This window comes from Anomaloglossus baeobatrachus, chromosome 2, assembly GCF_048569485.1.
Source record: "Anomaloglossus baeobatrachus isolate aAnoBae1 chromosome 2, aAnoBae1.hap1, whole genome shotgun sequence".
Classification (NCBI taxonomy): Eukaryota; Metazoa; Chordata; class Amphibia; order Anura; family Aromobatidae; genus Anomaloglossus; species Anomaloglossus baeobatrachus.
In genome coordinates, this window is record NC_134354.1 from 720,592,407 (window position 1) to 720,607,601 (window position 15,195).

General features: G+C 49.6%; 1 protein-coding gene across 2 annotated transcripts in view; it reads right to left on the reverse strand.

The window, feature by feature from the left end:
• FRY (FRY microtubule binding protein) overlaps nt 1-15,195 on the reverse strand; it is a 645,836-nt gene that overhangs the window by 476,623 nt on the left and 154,018 nt on the right. The window lies entirely within an intron of this gene.

A 15,195-nucleotide genomic window follows, 5' to 3' on the forward strand; every position in this document is an offset into this window, starting at 1 on the left:
TATGCTTGTTCAGAATTTGTCCAGGTAAGCAAATTACAGGCAGGTACGCTGCAGTGACATCACACATTACAGGCAGGTAAGCTGCAGTGACATCACACATTACAGGCAGGTAAGCTGCAGTGACATCACACATTACAGGCAGGTAACCTGCAGTGACATCACACATTACAGGCAGGTAAGCTGCAGTGACATCACAAATTACAGGCAGGTAAGCTGCAGTGACATCACAAATTACAGGCGGGAAAGCTGCAGTGACATTACAAATTACAGGCAGGTAAGCTGCAGTGACATTACAAATTACAGGCGCGTAAGCTGCAGTGACATCACACATTACAGGCAGGTAAGCTGCAGTGACATCACGAATTACAGGCAGGTAAGCTGCAGTGACATCACACATTACAGGCCGGTAAGCTGCAGTGACATCACAAATTACAGGCCGGTAAGCTGCAGTGACATCACAAATTACAGGCCGGTAAGCTGCAGTGACATCACAAATTACAGGCAGGTAAGCTGCAGTGACATCACGAATTACAGGCCGGTAAGCTGCAGTGACATCACAAATTACAGGCCGGTAAGCTGCAGTGACATCACAAATTACAGGCCGGTAAGCTGCAGTGACATCACAAATTACAGGCCGGTAAGCTGCAGTGACATCACGAATTACAGGCAGGTAAGCTGCAGTGACATCACACATTACAGGCAGGTAAGCTGCAGTGACATCACGAATTACAGGCAAGTAAGCTGCAGTGACATCACGAATTACAGGCAGGTAAGCTGCAGTGACATCACGAATTACAGGCAGGTAAGCTGCAGTGATATCACAAATTACAAGCAGGTAAGCTTCAGTGATATCACAAATTACAGGCCGGTAAGCTGCAGTGACATCACGAATTACAGGCAGGTAAGCTCCAGTGACATCACGAATTACAGGCAGGTAAGCTGCAGTGGCATCACACATTACAGGCATGTAAGCTGCAGTGACATCACACATTACAGGCAGGTAAGCTGCAGTGACATCACGAATTACAGGCAAGTAAGCTGCAGTGACATCACGAATTACAGGCAGGTAAGCTGCAGTGACATCACGAATTACAGGCAGGTAAGCTGCAGTGACATTACAAATTACAGGCCGGTAAGCTGCAGTGACATCACAAATTACAGGCAGGTAAGCTGCAGTGACATCACAAATTACAGGCAGGTAAGCTGCAGTGACATCACGAATTACAGGCAGGTAAACTGCAGTGACATCACACATTACAGGCCGGTAAGCTGCAGTGACATCACAAATTACAGGCCGGTAAGCTGCAGTGACATCACAAATTACAGGCCGGTAAGCTGCAGTGACATCACAAATTACAGGCCGGTAAGCTGCAGTGACATCACAAATTACAGGCCGGTAAGCTGCAGTGACATCACAAATTACAGGCAGGTAAGCTGCAGTGACATCACGAATTACAGGCAGGTAAGCTGCAGTGACATCACACATTACAGGCATGTAAGCTGCAGTGACATCACACATTACAGGCAGGTAAGCTGCAGTGACATCACGAATTACAGGCAAGTAAGCTGCAGTGACATCACGAATTACAGGCAGGTAAGCTGCAGTGATATCACAAATTACAAGCAGGTAAGCTGCAGTGATATCACAAATTACAGGCCGGTAAGCTGCAGTGACATCACGAATTACAGGCAGGTAAGCTCCAGTGACATCACGAATTACAGGCAGGTAAGCTGCAGTGACATCACACATTACAGGCATGTAAGCTGCAGTGACATCACACATTACAGGCAGGTAAGCTGCAGTGACATCACGAATTACAGGCAAGTAAGCTGCAGTGACATCACGAATTACAGGCAGGTAAGCTGCAGTGACATCACGAATTACAGGCAGGTAAGCTGCAGTGACATCACGAATTACAGGCAGGTAAGCTGCAGTGACATCACACATTACAGGCAGGTAAGCTGCAGTGACATCACGAATTACAGGCAGGTAAGCTGCAGTGATATCACAAATTACAGGCCGGTAAGCTGCAGTGACATCACGAATTACAGGCAGGTAAGCTGCAGTGACATCACACATTACAGGCAGGTAAGCTGCAGTGACATCACGAATTACAGGCAGGTAAGCTGCAGTGACATCACACATTACAGGCAGGTAAGCTGCAGTGACATCACGAATTACAGGCAGGTAAGCTGCAGTGACATCACGAATTACAGGCAGGTAAGCTGCAGTGACATCACGAATTACAGGCAGGTAAGCTGCAGTGACATCACAAATTACTGGCAGGTAAGCTGCAGTGACATCACGAATTACAGGCAGGTAAGCTGCAGTGACATCACGAATTACAGGCAGGTAAGCTGCAGTGACATCACGAATTACAGGCAGGTAAGTTCCAGTGACATCACATGTGTACAGTCAGGTAAGCTGCAGTGACATCACGAATTACAGGCAGGTAAGTTCCAGTGACATCACATGTGTACAGTCAGGTAAGTTCCAGTGACATCACGTGTGTAGTCAGGTAAGCTGCAGTGACTTCACGTGTGTACAGTCAGGTAAGTTCCAGTGACATCACCTGTGTACAGTCAGGTATGCTCCAATGACATCACGTGTCTACAGTCAGGTAAGCTCCAGTGACATCACATGCATGCAGTCAGGTAAGCTCCAGTGACATCACATGCGTGTGTGACGCCCCTGGACTATCAGGTCGTCACAGCGTACTGCACAAGCTGCCCTTCCGTGCAGTATTCCGCCTCCCTCTTGGTTCTGGGTCCCTACTTAAGTGGTGTTGCCTCCAACAGCACATCAAAACCATAGAGGCACCCTGTACCACACCCACCTGACGCACCAGTGGACGGCTTGAGTGGAATAGAGTCGCCCATCTTGGGGGTCAGGGAGGGAAGGTGAGGAGTGTAGAGCGTCGAGTCTGTCTGTGAGTGGAGAAGGAGTTGGAAGTAGCCTTGAGCTGAGAGGAGCTAAGAGGAAGTCAGGAATGGTGACTCCTGAAGTAACTGCCTAGGTTGCAGACGGTGGTCTGGGCCTAGAGGAGTCGGACCCCGGGTCGCAGGGGATTGTGGCGAGGTGCTCAGACCTGTCGAGGAGGACGGCAGTCAGCCTAGCCCTATCACTGGCCCGGGACCGAAGACACGATAGGGTACATGGACCCTAGGTCAGGGAGTAGCTTCTGGCAACCTGACAATTCACCTGAGGAGAACGGAGCCTTTATGATCCGTTCCCACCCGCTACAGAATTGGGACATTAGCGCAATGAGGGGCATAGGACTTTACAACCAAAACAGTCCTAAAAATACCAAGCGTGAGCCCTGAGAACAAGCTCCCATACTTAGTCATAGTAGGGAGCAGGGCCCGGCTAGTTTCATGCTACTGGGTCATCAAGTTGAAGTCAAACTAAGTGCCAGGAGGCAGGTCATGGATCACCAGGTAGCACCACTTGGGGACGGGACACGGACGAACTACTCTCAGCGGCACCCAGAGACTTGGTTTACCCGGTTGTCGGTGTCTGCCTATGAACTGAGTGAGTACGAGAGTGACCCCTGTATCCCCACAGCAAACCCCTCACCGAGTCCCGGGGCACCCCCTTCAAGTGGAGGGTTACAAAGTTGAAAAGAGAGACTGAACCTTGAACAGAGTGCCTCAGACAACAGGAGCCGGACGACCGGACTCTAGTGGCTGTTACAATGTGTTCTGCAACACTGGACTGGGTTGTGCTGGGACTCAAAGGATCATGTAGATCGGAAGCAACCCAATGGGGACTTAGGCTATGTGCCCACGGGACTCTGTATCTGCGGATTTTTCTGCATCAAAATCCGCAGATTTCCCCCGGAATCCGCACCTTTTCATAGGTGCGGATTTGACGCGGATTTGACACGGATTTTGTTGCGGATTTTGCGATTTTTTTTTTTTTTTTAATTCAATTGAATAGGCAAAATCCGCACGAAAATCCGCAACAATAATTGACATGCTGCAGATTTTTCCGCACGAAAATCCGCACGATTTCCGCTGCGGAAAAATCCGCAGCGTGGGCACAGCATTTCCCAAATGCCATAGAAATGGCTGGGGAGTAGCTGTGCTGCACATTTCTGGAAAATCAGCGGCTTTTCCGTGAGAAATCCGCGGCAAAATCCGCGCATTTTCCGCAGCGTGGGCACATAGCCTTAGACTGAGTCTGAACATGGCCTATAAAATAAAATGTACTGGAAGATATGTGTCCGCTATCTGGAGTGTGAAGTTGTTGCAAAGAATGAACCACTAAGTAAAGTGTTGTTGTTTGAAAAGAACTGATGTTGCAGAATTCCTGCACATATTATGTAAACTAGGTGACTTGCATTTTTTCTTTTTTTTTATTATTGCATGTGTTTTTATTTTATTTTTGATGTTGCATTTTTTTGTTTCTCCTTGGTATGCCATGTTTTACAGAAAGGTGCTTTGTTTTTTTTACACTTCCTAGTATTTGGCATGGACAAAATGTTATTGATATAATTATGTGTGCATTACATGCTTTTATGATCAGTTTCCACTGCAGAAGTGCACAAAAAAAAACGTGTGTGCGTTTTTTTACCTCAGGAAATATACATGACATGTCTGTCAGGGCAAGTAAAAATGTCAATAACGTTTTTTTTAAAGTTAATTCAACCATATCCAAGAGTGAGTGTCCACATCAATTATATCTAAATTCTTGAAAACATCCCAACTGCTTCCCTTGTTTTTAAGGGTACTTTCACACTTGCGTTGTTTTCCTTCAGTTGCAATCCGCCGTTTTGGAAAACAGCGGAATCCGTTAACGGATTCCGCTGTTTGACATAGACTTCTATATATGACGGATTATGCCAAAAGTACCTGCGTTGCTGCCGCTGGCCGACGCTGCGTTGCTTCCGCCGAGCGGAAGGAACGCAGCATGTAACGTTAATTGCTTGCGTTGAAATGACGCCGAGCGGCGTATTCTGTTACATCCGTCAATAGTTATAATGGATCCCTATGGTGGCAGATTCCGTTGCAAAGTGCTTTACAACGGAATCCGCCGCTGGATTCCGCTAATTTCTACTGAGCATGCCCAGAATGACAAAAACGTCAAAACGACGCAGCAATGGACCTAGCGGATTCAACCCAACGCAAGTGTGAAACTAGCCTAAGTAACTGACCTTACTGCTATATTCAATTACCAAAGCACTTTTTAGGCCCCTTTCACACATCAGTTTTTTGCCATCAGTCACAATCCGTCGAATTTGGAGAAAAACGGATCCAACGACTGATGCCGTTAGATCCGATTTTTTTTCTCATTGACTTGTATTGGCGACGGATGTCCGCACGTTTCATCCGTTGAAAAATGTTTGGCCGTCGGACGGAGACAACATCCATATTAACATTTTTTGTGTTTGGCGAAAAAACGGTCAGCGGCGGATCCATCGCCGTCCGTTGTTTGATATGTCGTCATCTGTCAAATGACGGAATCTGGCGCCGGATTCCGTTTTTTTTAACTGAGCATGCTCCAAGTATTATTTAGCCCCCAGCTAGTCAGATCTGTCGAAAAACGGATCCGGTCGAATTAGTTTTGCCACAATCTGCGACGGATCCATCGATCCGTCGCAAAAACGGATTGTGACTGATGGCAAAAAACTAAAAGTGTGAAAGGGGCCTTACTGATCCTTTCAATAATTAAACTGTTTCACAATTATCTCGCACTGTAAACATGCCGCTAATTAGGATTAAAAATTATCCTTCACAGCAGCGAATCGTTTTGCTGCCGAGAACAGTGACGACTGCACACTGAACGATCCGTCATACTCTCCATGTGTAAACAGGCTTTTAAATGACCGCCTATCTATAAATATTTACCGATCCTCAGTTGTATACACACACCAACCGGTGGCACTAAACAGACCTTTACCCTAAACGGTCTAAAAATAACGTTTTGAACTTTTTTCCAATGATATTAGACGGTGCGCCCTCTGAGTTTTTGAGGTTGTGTACTTTCACTGTGTCAAAAACACAGCATTCCTCCAGCAAAGTGGATGGGATTTATAGAAATCTTCTGCCCGCTGTGCTTATTTTTAATGTAAACTGCCCTGCGGTGCGTCTTTCAAATCTGCAACAGGTCCATTTCTCTTGCGGGAACGCTGGGTTTTATGTGCAGATTTTCCCCATAGAATTGCATCACCTGCACATGCGTTTTTGACGTGTTTTTGCAAAGATGCATGTAATCCGCAGATAAGAATTCAATAATGTTTTGTCAAATCCAAATACCATGAATTATAAAAAGCAGCTTCTTTATTTAAAACATGACATAGCAAAAAAAGACCAAAATTGAAGCCTCAAAAATGCAACAAAAATGCTCACAAAAATTCAATGCTAAAAACGCACCAAATACTCATCACAGGAACATAGCCTTAAGACTTGTTTTGGACGAGATAAATCATAGTTTGAATGTCATTATTCACCCAACTATAAAATGCACTTAAAAGTGGAAAAAAGTACAGTGAAGTTGTGGTGAAAAATGCAATGTATAAATGTCACACCAGAGCATACCGACGATCAACGTGCGGTACAATACAGGGTAACCATGGGGGTTTTATAGAAGGAAGACCCTGGTGATAGGGAGAGGAGACACCTCCTCACTTGTGTCTGTACCCTAATATCCGTATACGGGTCCTTGCCCCCGTCAATGTCACGTGCCTAGGCCCTAGCTTGCCCTGAACACACCATAGCTAGTGAGAAGGCCAGCGAGAGCACTAGTCTCACCACTGCAATAATACAACACAAGGGAAGGAAGACGGACAGAGGGAAAATAGACACAAAAAGGAAAATACTCCAAGCTCCAATAATGCAGCTAAACACCACAGCTGCATCTGTGATGACTGTTCAGCTTCTTCCAGAGAGTGGCTCCTTCCTAAGTGGACAGCATAAGAATGAGATTCTATAACTGGTATCCGATAAGATGGTAAGACGAAGGGGAGTGGTCACAAAGAGCTGCACCTGATATTTAGGCTACAAAGGATAACCAGATAGGAAAGAGTCCTTATCCCCTTCAGCACCCAAAGAAAGTAGATGCACTCAAACACAAGCTGCAGGTCCCAGATTCGCCAGAGGTCTTCCTACAGTGGGACACACCTATGACAGTAGCAGCCTAAATGTATTTTTTTTGCACCAAAATATTGGTACTTCTTTCAGAATAACCATCATTTTAATTTTTACTTCATAAATTATTATTTATTATTATAGCGCCATTTATTCCATGGCGCTTTACAAGTGAAAGAGGGTATACGTACAACAATCATTAACAGTACAAAACAGACTGGTATAGGAGGAGAGAGGACCCTGCCCGCGAGGGCTCACAGTCTATAGGGAATGGGTGATGGTACAATAGGTGAGGACAGAGCTGGTTGCGCAGTGGTGTACTGGACTGAGGGCTATTGTAGGTTGTAGGCCTGTTGAAAGAGGTGGGTCTTGAGGTTCCTCTTGAAGCTTTCCACGGTAGGGAGTGTCTGATATGCTGAGGTAGAGCGTTCCAGAGTATGGGGGAGGCACAGGAGAAATCTTGTATGCGATTGTGGGAAGAGGAGATAAGAGGGGAGCAGAGAAGGAGATAAATGTACATGAAAACAAGTATCTATGTAATATATCTTATCAGACAAATCTGCTTCTTTCTCCTTCTGGACTGATCTTTCCTTATGAATTCATGGGTAAAATCCATGATATCTGTATTCAGTGAAGACAGATTTTCCAATTGCTGAGCTAAAATAAAACCTAAAAACATTCAAAAAGCATTAGCAGTCTGGGTTTAGGAAACGGGCATTGAAGGATACAATGACTGTAATGGGTGCAATGTAAGCTCAGGAGAACCTTGATGATGCATAGTTTGGCGTTGATAGACTTCGATTGGGTCATAGTGTGCCTTTGGTTTCATATAGAGGCTTTATGCCCCAGGGGATGCGGTGCCCAACCGTGGCTCGCAGGGTGGAGGGACTTTCTGTGACTCAATATACTGTAGATACTTCCAAGTGCCCAAAACTTTCCAACAATCCCGGTGCCTTTTGCTCTACATTTTTTTATAACGTGCTCTAACATTTTTCCTCATACCATCTTAGCCCATAACGAGTGTAAACAACCAAATATTATTTTTGCTTTCAGTTAGGTGTTATTCCACGTCTGATCGGTTACATGTTACAAGTCAGGCCAGCATCGAAGCGTGGAAATTCCTCAGTAACATTAGCATATCTGAGAGGAGCCACTGGTCTACATGGCTGTTACAAGACCAGTTTGAGCTGGTGAACTTGTTTTAATTATAGCTTTTCGCTGCCGTCTAACCAGATTTTGCACTTAGGGTTTCAAATGCTGTTTGCCAAGTGCAAGATATCATTAGTTGCAGTAGTATTAACACTAAGCACAACCACGAGTACACGAGAACCGACGCCGGATACTGGCGACAGGACTCAGCAGGACAAAACGTGTTTCTAGTTGCATAAAGCAACCTCCGTGTCGGCTCATTATGACCTTGAACAAGGATTTCTACCCACGAGACAACAGTAATTATTACATTGTTGGTGCATTATACCTGGGAAATTCTGTTAGACAGGACGGTGTCATCTATGAATCATTACAAATATTTCTGTATCATCGCTACTAAGACTTTACATAGTAATGAATGAGTAAAGGGAACCTGACAGCTGATACATTCTTCCCTTGGGTCAGGCATTGGCTGCATGATTTCACCCACATATATTTCACTCTGACACAAGGCGATGTTTCAGGGAAAACAATACATAAAACCACTCAGGTGAATACGCGAAAAGGCAGGTTCTCGGTGGCTTCTCCTTTTGAATGACAAGTCTCTCCCTGAGTGTGCATGTAGGCAGAGACCAGGGGAACAGGCAGAGAGAAGGTAACCGACCTGCCCGAGAGACCACTGGCTTTTAAAGGGAACCTGTCACCAGATTTGTCCCATATAAGCTGCAGCCGCCACCAGTGAGCCCTTATATATAGCGTTCTAGAATACTGTATATAATTCCCCAGGCCCATCTGTATAACATAAAAAAGACCTTTTTATTATACTCACCTGCTGGGCGGTCCAATCTGATGGGCGTCACTGATCTTGATCCTTTGCCTCCTCTCTGCTTGCGATCGCCATCCTCCTTGTTTCGTGTGGATGACGTGGTTCTTCTTATTTTGATACATAGCCAAGATAACACACACGGTTGGGGACTACAGCCTGTAGCCATGGGCTTTTTCTGTGCAGGGTATCATAATATGGGGGGACCCTACACCAATTTAGGAGCAAGCGCTGTACTTACCCACTTCAGGGGCCGCTTATTACCTTCAATGTATATGCACTGCTTTCCCCGCCTACCAGCTATCCTAGCATCTGTGATTGGTAGCAGTCAGACCCAGGTATGCCCTCCAGTAAACTGAGTGACGTCATTGCTGTCAGCCAGGTCCCCCTTGTGTTTCCTGGAGCCTGGAGAAATTGGACTTGTTTTTGGTTTCTCCAGGCTCGGCTGTAGCAGAGGCAGGACCGTCGTGAGACATCGTGTGGATTACGGCGGAACTTCAAGGGTCTTTTTGGAGTTAATAAAGAGGGGAAAGAGAGTGCTATATTTTATTTCAAATAAAGGATTTTTTGCAATGTTTTGTCTTTTTTATTTCTTTTAGTGACGGGTAGGGTCCCATAGATCCCTACCCATCACTAATTTTGGAATTGATGACAGTTGTGCACTGTAATTAAGCCCTTATTGCCCCAATTGCCATCGCACCAGGGCAATCAGGAAGAGCCAGGAAAATCGATGGGCTTGTCGAAACTAATGGGTGCGACAATTTCAGGGCAGCTGCAGGCTGCTATTTTTATGCTGGGGGGCTCCCAATAAAAATGGGTCTCCCCAGCCTGAGAAAATCAGCCCCGCAGCTGTTAGAATTTATCATGGCTAGGTATTAAAATTGGGGGGACTGCACGCTATTTTCTTTAATTATTGTCGCAAACGGTTCTTCCTATTTTAATACACATAGGTGGGACCCTACACCAAATGTTTTATTTATTTCTACTGTACAATATAGACCCGCAGACAGTGCCTGAGAGTGGTTGCAGGCAGACACTGTCACACAGGCTGGGGGCAACCAATTACAGATGATAGGACAGCCGTTGGGTGGTGAAAGCAGTGCATATGCAATGAAGGTAATGAGCAGCCCCGAAAGTGAAGGACAGGCCGCGGGAGCAGTGTACAGCTGCGCCGGAGCGTCGGTAATTATGAAGCGCTTGCTTCATTCTTATTTTCTTTCTTTATTTTTTTTATTCCCCGAATTGCCGGATCCGGATCAAACACCCAGGTAGGTTTGAAACCACGCAGAGCCGGACTTTACAGTCTGGGTCTGCCCATCACTATTCATTGCCATATTTTCATAGATCCCAATCATGTTAACTCGGGTTATAAAACCCAAGCTCCAACTAAGAAATAACTGAAATACAGCTGCTGTGATGCCCTGGACTATCCAGGTCGTCCCAGGTAGTCACACACAACACCACCCCCCCTCCTGGTTAGGTAACACCAACCAAACTAAAACCCTTGTCACCACCCTCCAGTTTTGATGTCCACACCAGGTGGGGTGGAGCCAGGTGGTTGACTCCGCCCACCGAGGAGTTCACAGGCCTGGAGGCGGAAAAACAGTTAGTCGAGTTCAGAGTCTAGAAGAGTCAAGTTCAAGTGCGAGTAGAGAGCAGTCAAGTGAACGGGCAGTCCTGTATCCAGGCTGCCAACAGACTACCAGGTGGCTGGGTCGCAGCCCAGTCACCATTGGCAAGGAGACAGACGGTGGTGACCGCCTGCAGGAGACCGGGAATACGACCGGCGGAACCGTAAGGGACCGGGACAGGGTAGTGGCCCGCCGGAACCGAACCGGGGAGCCAACTGGATACCGGAGCACCAGGCAGGGTACTCAGACCCCATACAAAGCCCTGAACCGACAGGGCCGAGTTGAATCAGCTGATTGCGGGCTGGACTCAAGGACCTACCCCACACAAGTCCCTTTAGAAGACAACAGCCCAACCATACTGGGTAGCGCCACCGCCAAGGCATAGAGACCCAAAGGGCCAGCGTCTGTGGATAAACGGGCTCCTCCGGCAAATACCAGTCGGGGAGCGGACTACCGGTGTTTAGGCACCGGAGTCAGAACATTTACACAAAGGTGCAGGAGAAAGGTGGAGACCACCAACTTAATCGGGAAGAAGCTGCAGCCAGCTGCGGGCCCCATTCATCACTCCGCTTGGTTTACCAGTGACTCCACAGTCTTGTGTCAGAGTGAATACACCAGTGCCATCAGGCACTGCACCGCACTGCACCGCAACACCCTGCACCCTGGCCCTCGCCTACCGGGCCCCGGGACCAACACCCCCTACCCACGGAGGGGTCAACACCTAGCTGCGCCATTACACCGCTCCCGGGATCCCCGTACCTTCACCGCAGTGGTGGTGTCCACAATCACCACAACCCGTGGGTGGCGTCACGAACTGTCATTCCAAATCAAACACCCATATCCCCGCGTATAGCGCCAACTCCCTTGCAGAGCGACGTGATCCCCAGGTCCGTGAGAGGCTCGAGCCACCACCCGCAGTACGAGCACGGATCCGAGCGGCGCGGCGGTCGCAGCCGAGCCCGCGGGGCGGTACACATCGACTCTTCTGGCGTCTGCGAACATGATACAACCGTCCACTTACCTGTGGAAGTGCGCCTTCAGATCATCGCCAGCGGCGTCCCGCTGAAAAATTAGAGAATCCGCCATCTTGGGCGCGAAAAGTTCCCGCCACAGCCGTCTTCCCTGAACAGAAAGGGCGCGAAGACGAAGCCCCGCCCCCCGAGAGCAAAGCGGAGAATCGGCCTCATGTGACTGAGGAGATAAAAGGCAGGGACGCCAGGACTCTGCTACCCGTCTGGTTCCTAGACATCCACTGAGCAGCATGTCCATCCCGTCCGACAAACCTGAGATCCCGGAGCCCACGCCAGGAACAGCGGCGTGGGTGGAAGCCCGGACGCCGCAGATGTGTTGTCTACAGGCCCAAGTCCGGTTCCTTATGGAAAGGTGGGTGGCCGAAATGGAGGAAGTAGATGCGGCCGTGCGGAAACGCGAGGTGGAGGCAGTGTTGGAGGAGCGGGTAGGCGACCCAGGTCCCTGTGTCCCCGAGGGAACGGCCGCTGCGGCTGAGGGGCCTGGTCTGCCCCCGCTCACCCTGCTGCTTCCCCCACTGCCCGTATCGGTTGCTGCTGCACCGCCAATCGGTCCGCTGCCCCCGACACCGGCCGCGGAGTCCATCCTACTCGCCCGTGAGGGCAAGCCTGTAGACGCTGCCCGTGGATGTCCCTTCGTACAGCCTGCACCGATCCCGTTACCGTGGAAGGTTCCCCGGGAGGTGCCCGTCCACGAGGTGAAGCCGCCGGTCCCAAATGTGACCGTACCCAAAGAGGTCCCGGCCCCGGCAGTCCGCCTGGCCAGGGAGAAGGTGTAAGCTGTCCGGAAGAAGGCCCGGCAGGTAAGGCCCGTCGCTCCCGAACCCCAGGCCTCGGCTGAGGCAGCGCAGGGTTGCCGTTGCAGAGCAGCAACACAGGCCACGTCACTGCGGGGCTCCCCAACCTCAAAGATACCAGTCGTAGATGGTGCGGGGGAGCTGCGGCATGGCCCGACCCTCGCGCAGTGGGAGCATGCGGATGCCCCGTACTGGGAGCGGCAGCCGAGTCAGCTGGGCCAGGAAATTGCAGCCCGGGAACGGCAGAGAGCAGAGGTGCTGGCCCGCACCATCCGCGAGAAGGAAAATCTGTGGAGTGCCACCTTCAGGGTGCGGGGCCAGACCTATGAAGGCCAAGTCCGCCGGTTTGACCCCCAGCGTGGATGGGGGTTCATCTTTGAACTGGGCCTGGAGGCCGAAATCTTTGTATCCCGTCGGGATGTTAACTCCCACCTCCCGATGGGTCACTCGGACCGTGACCTGTTACCCGGAGATCTGGTGTCATACATACGACACTGCGGGGAGAGGGGCTGGTTTGCCCTCAATGTGAAGAGGAAGGAGAGCCGGGATGTTCCAAGGCGGCCCCAGTCCCCTCCCCCACCATACAGCTCTGAGGTCCTGGTCGAGGAGGAATACGCAGAAAGTTAAAGTGCGGTAGCAGTTCCAGGCCACCATGTTAAAGTCCCCGTTGGGACCCTGACTGCCCATCCCTGTTGGGACTTTTGTTGCCCCCGTTTTACAAAGACAAGGCCGAGAATTTGCAGGCCAACCCAAAAACTTTTGGGTATGTAAATAATCCCCCCCTTTAACCGGCCGTCCAGCTTCACCGCCTCCGGAGAGGCAGACTGGAGGATGGCCCTGCGGGAAGCTGCTGGCCGAGGTCCGCCACCACTACAACCGGAGGCAATCCTCCGAGTCAGGGGTCCCCTGGACGTGGGGCCTCTGAAAGGACTGTAAAACCAGCACCCGTCCCGTTGAGCACACCTGGGCCCGTTCCTGGACTGGGTAAAAGGGGTGCTGCCCACTTCTTAGGGGCAGTATCAAGGTCTAGGTTGTTTGGGTGGGTGATTAAGGACCCGGTTCCCGCGTTATTAAAATGTTATCATAACGTTTAAGTATGTGCCTCCCGTATGGGAAGATTCAAACAGATAAAAATGTTAAAATGTTAGTATACTTGTATTGTTGTCTAGTTTTTCTATTTTTCAGAAACAAAAATAAACCGGTGATGGACGGGCAGCCCGCGGACGGTCTGCATTTAACCAAGGGGGAATGTGACGCCCTGGACTATCCAGGTCGTCCCAGGTAGTCACACACAACACCACACCCCCCTCTCCCGGTTAGGTAACACCAGCCAAACTAAAACCCTTGTCACCACCCTCTAGGTTTGATGTCCACACCAGGTGGGGTGGAGCCAGGCGGTTGACTCCGCCCACCGAGGAGTTCACAGCCCTGGAGGCGGGAAAACAGTTAGTCGAGTTCAGAGTCTAGAAGAGTCAAGTTCAAGTGCGAGTAGAGAGCAGTCAAGTGAACGGGCAGTCCTGTATCCAGGCTGCCAACAGACACCATTGGCAAGGAGGCAGACGGTGGTGACCGCCTGTAGGAGACCGGGAATACGACCGGCGGAACCGTAAGGGACCGGGACAGGGTAGTGGCCCGCCAGAACCAACTGGATACCGGAGCACCAGGCAGGGTACTCAGACCCCGTACAAAGCCATGAACCGACAGGGCTGAGTCGAATCAACTGATTGCGGGCTGGACTCAAGGACCTACCCCACACAAGTCCCTTTAGAAGACAACAGCCCAACCATATCGGGTAGCGCCACCGCCAAGGCATAGAGACCCAAAGGGCCAGCATCTGCGGGCAAACGGGCTCCTTCGGCAAATACCAGTCGGGGAGCGGACTACCGGTGTCTAAGGCACCAGAGTCAGAACATTTACATAGAGGTGCAGGAGAAAGGTGGACACCATCAACCTAATCTGGAAGAAGCTGCAGCCGGCTGCGGGCCCCGTTCACCACTCCTTTTGGTTTACCAGTGACTCCAGTGTCTTGGCACTGGTGTACTCACTCTGACACATCAGGCACCGCACCGCACTGCACCGCAACACTTCAAACTGCACTCCGACCCTCGCCTACCGGGCCCCGGGACCAACACCCCCTACCCACGGAGGGGTCAACACCTAGCTGCACCATTACACCGCTCCTGGGATCCCCGTACCTTCACCGCAGCGGTGGTGTCCACAGTCACCACAACCCGTGGGTGGTGTCACGAACTGTCATTCCAAATCAAACACCCAAATCCCCGCGTGTAGCGCCAACTCCCTTGAAGAGCGACGTGACCCCTGGGTCCGTGAGAGGCTCGAGCCACCACCCGCAGCACGAGCATGGATCCGAGCGGCTTGGCGGTCGCAGCTGAGCTCGCGGGGCGGTACACTGCTAACATCTACCAGCATTACAGGATTTTAGTATATTTGTGCCTCCTGTAGGCTCGTAAACAGTGTAGGATTTCAGCAGTCAGTGAGCTGGCATTCTTTACCTTGTTTTGCTTGTTTATATCATCCAATCAGCTAGTAAGGAAATCACACCATAAATTATAGGTTACCAGCATCTTGGCGAGTAGTAATATATAATAGAATAGGTGAGAATAAATCAAATATCGGCAGTTGATTCCAATTCTAATAATAATAAAAATGTGAGTTGT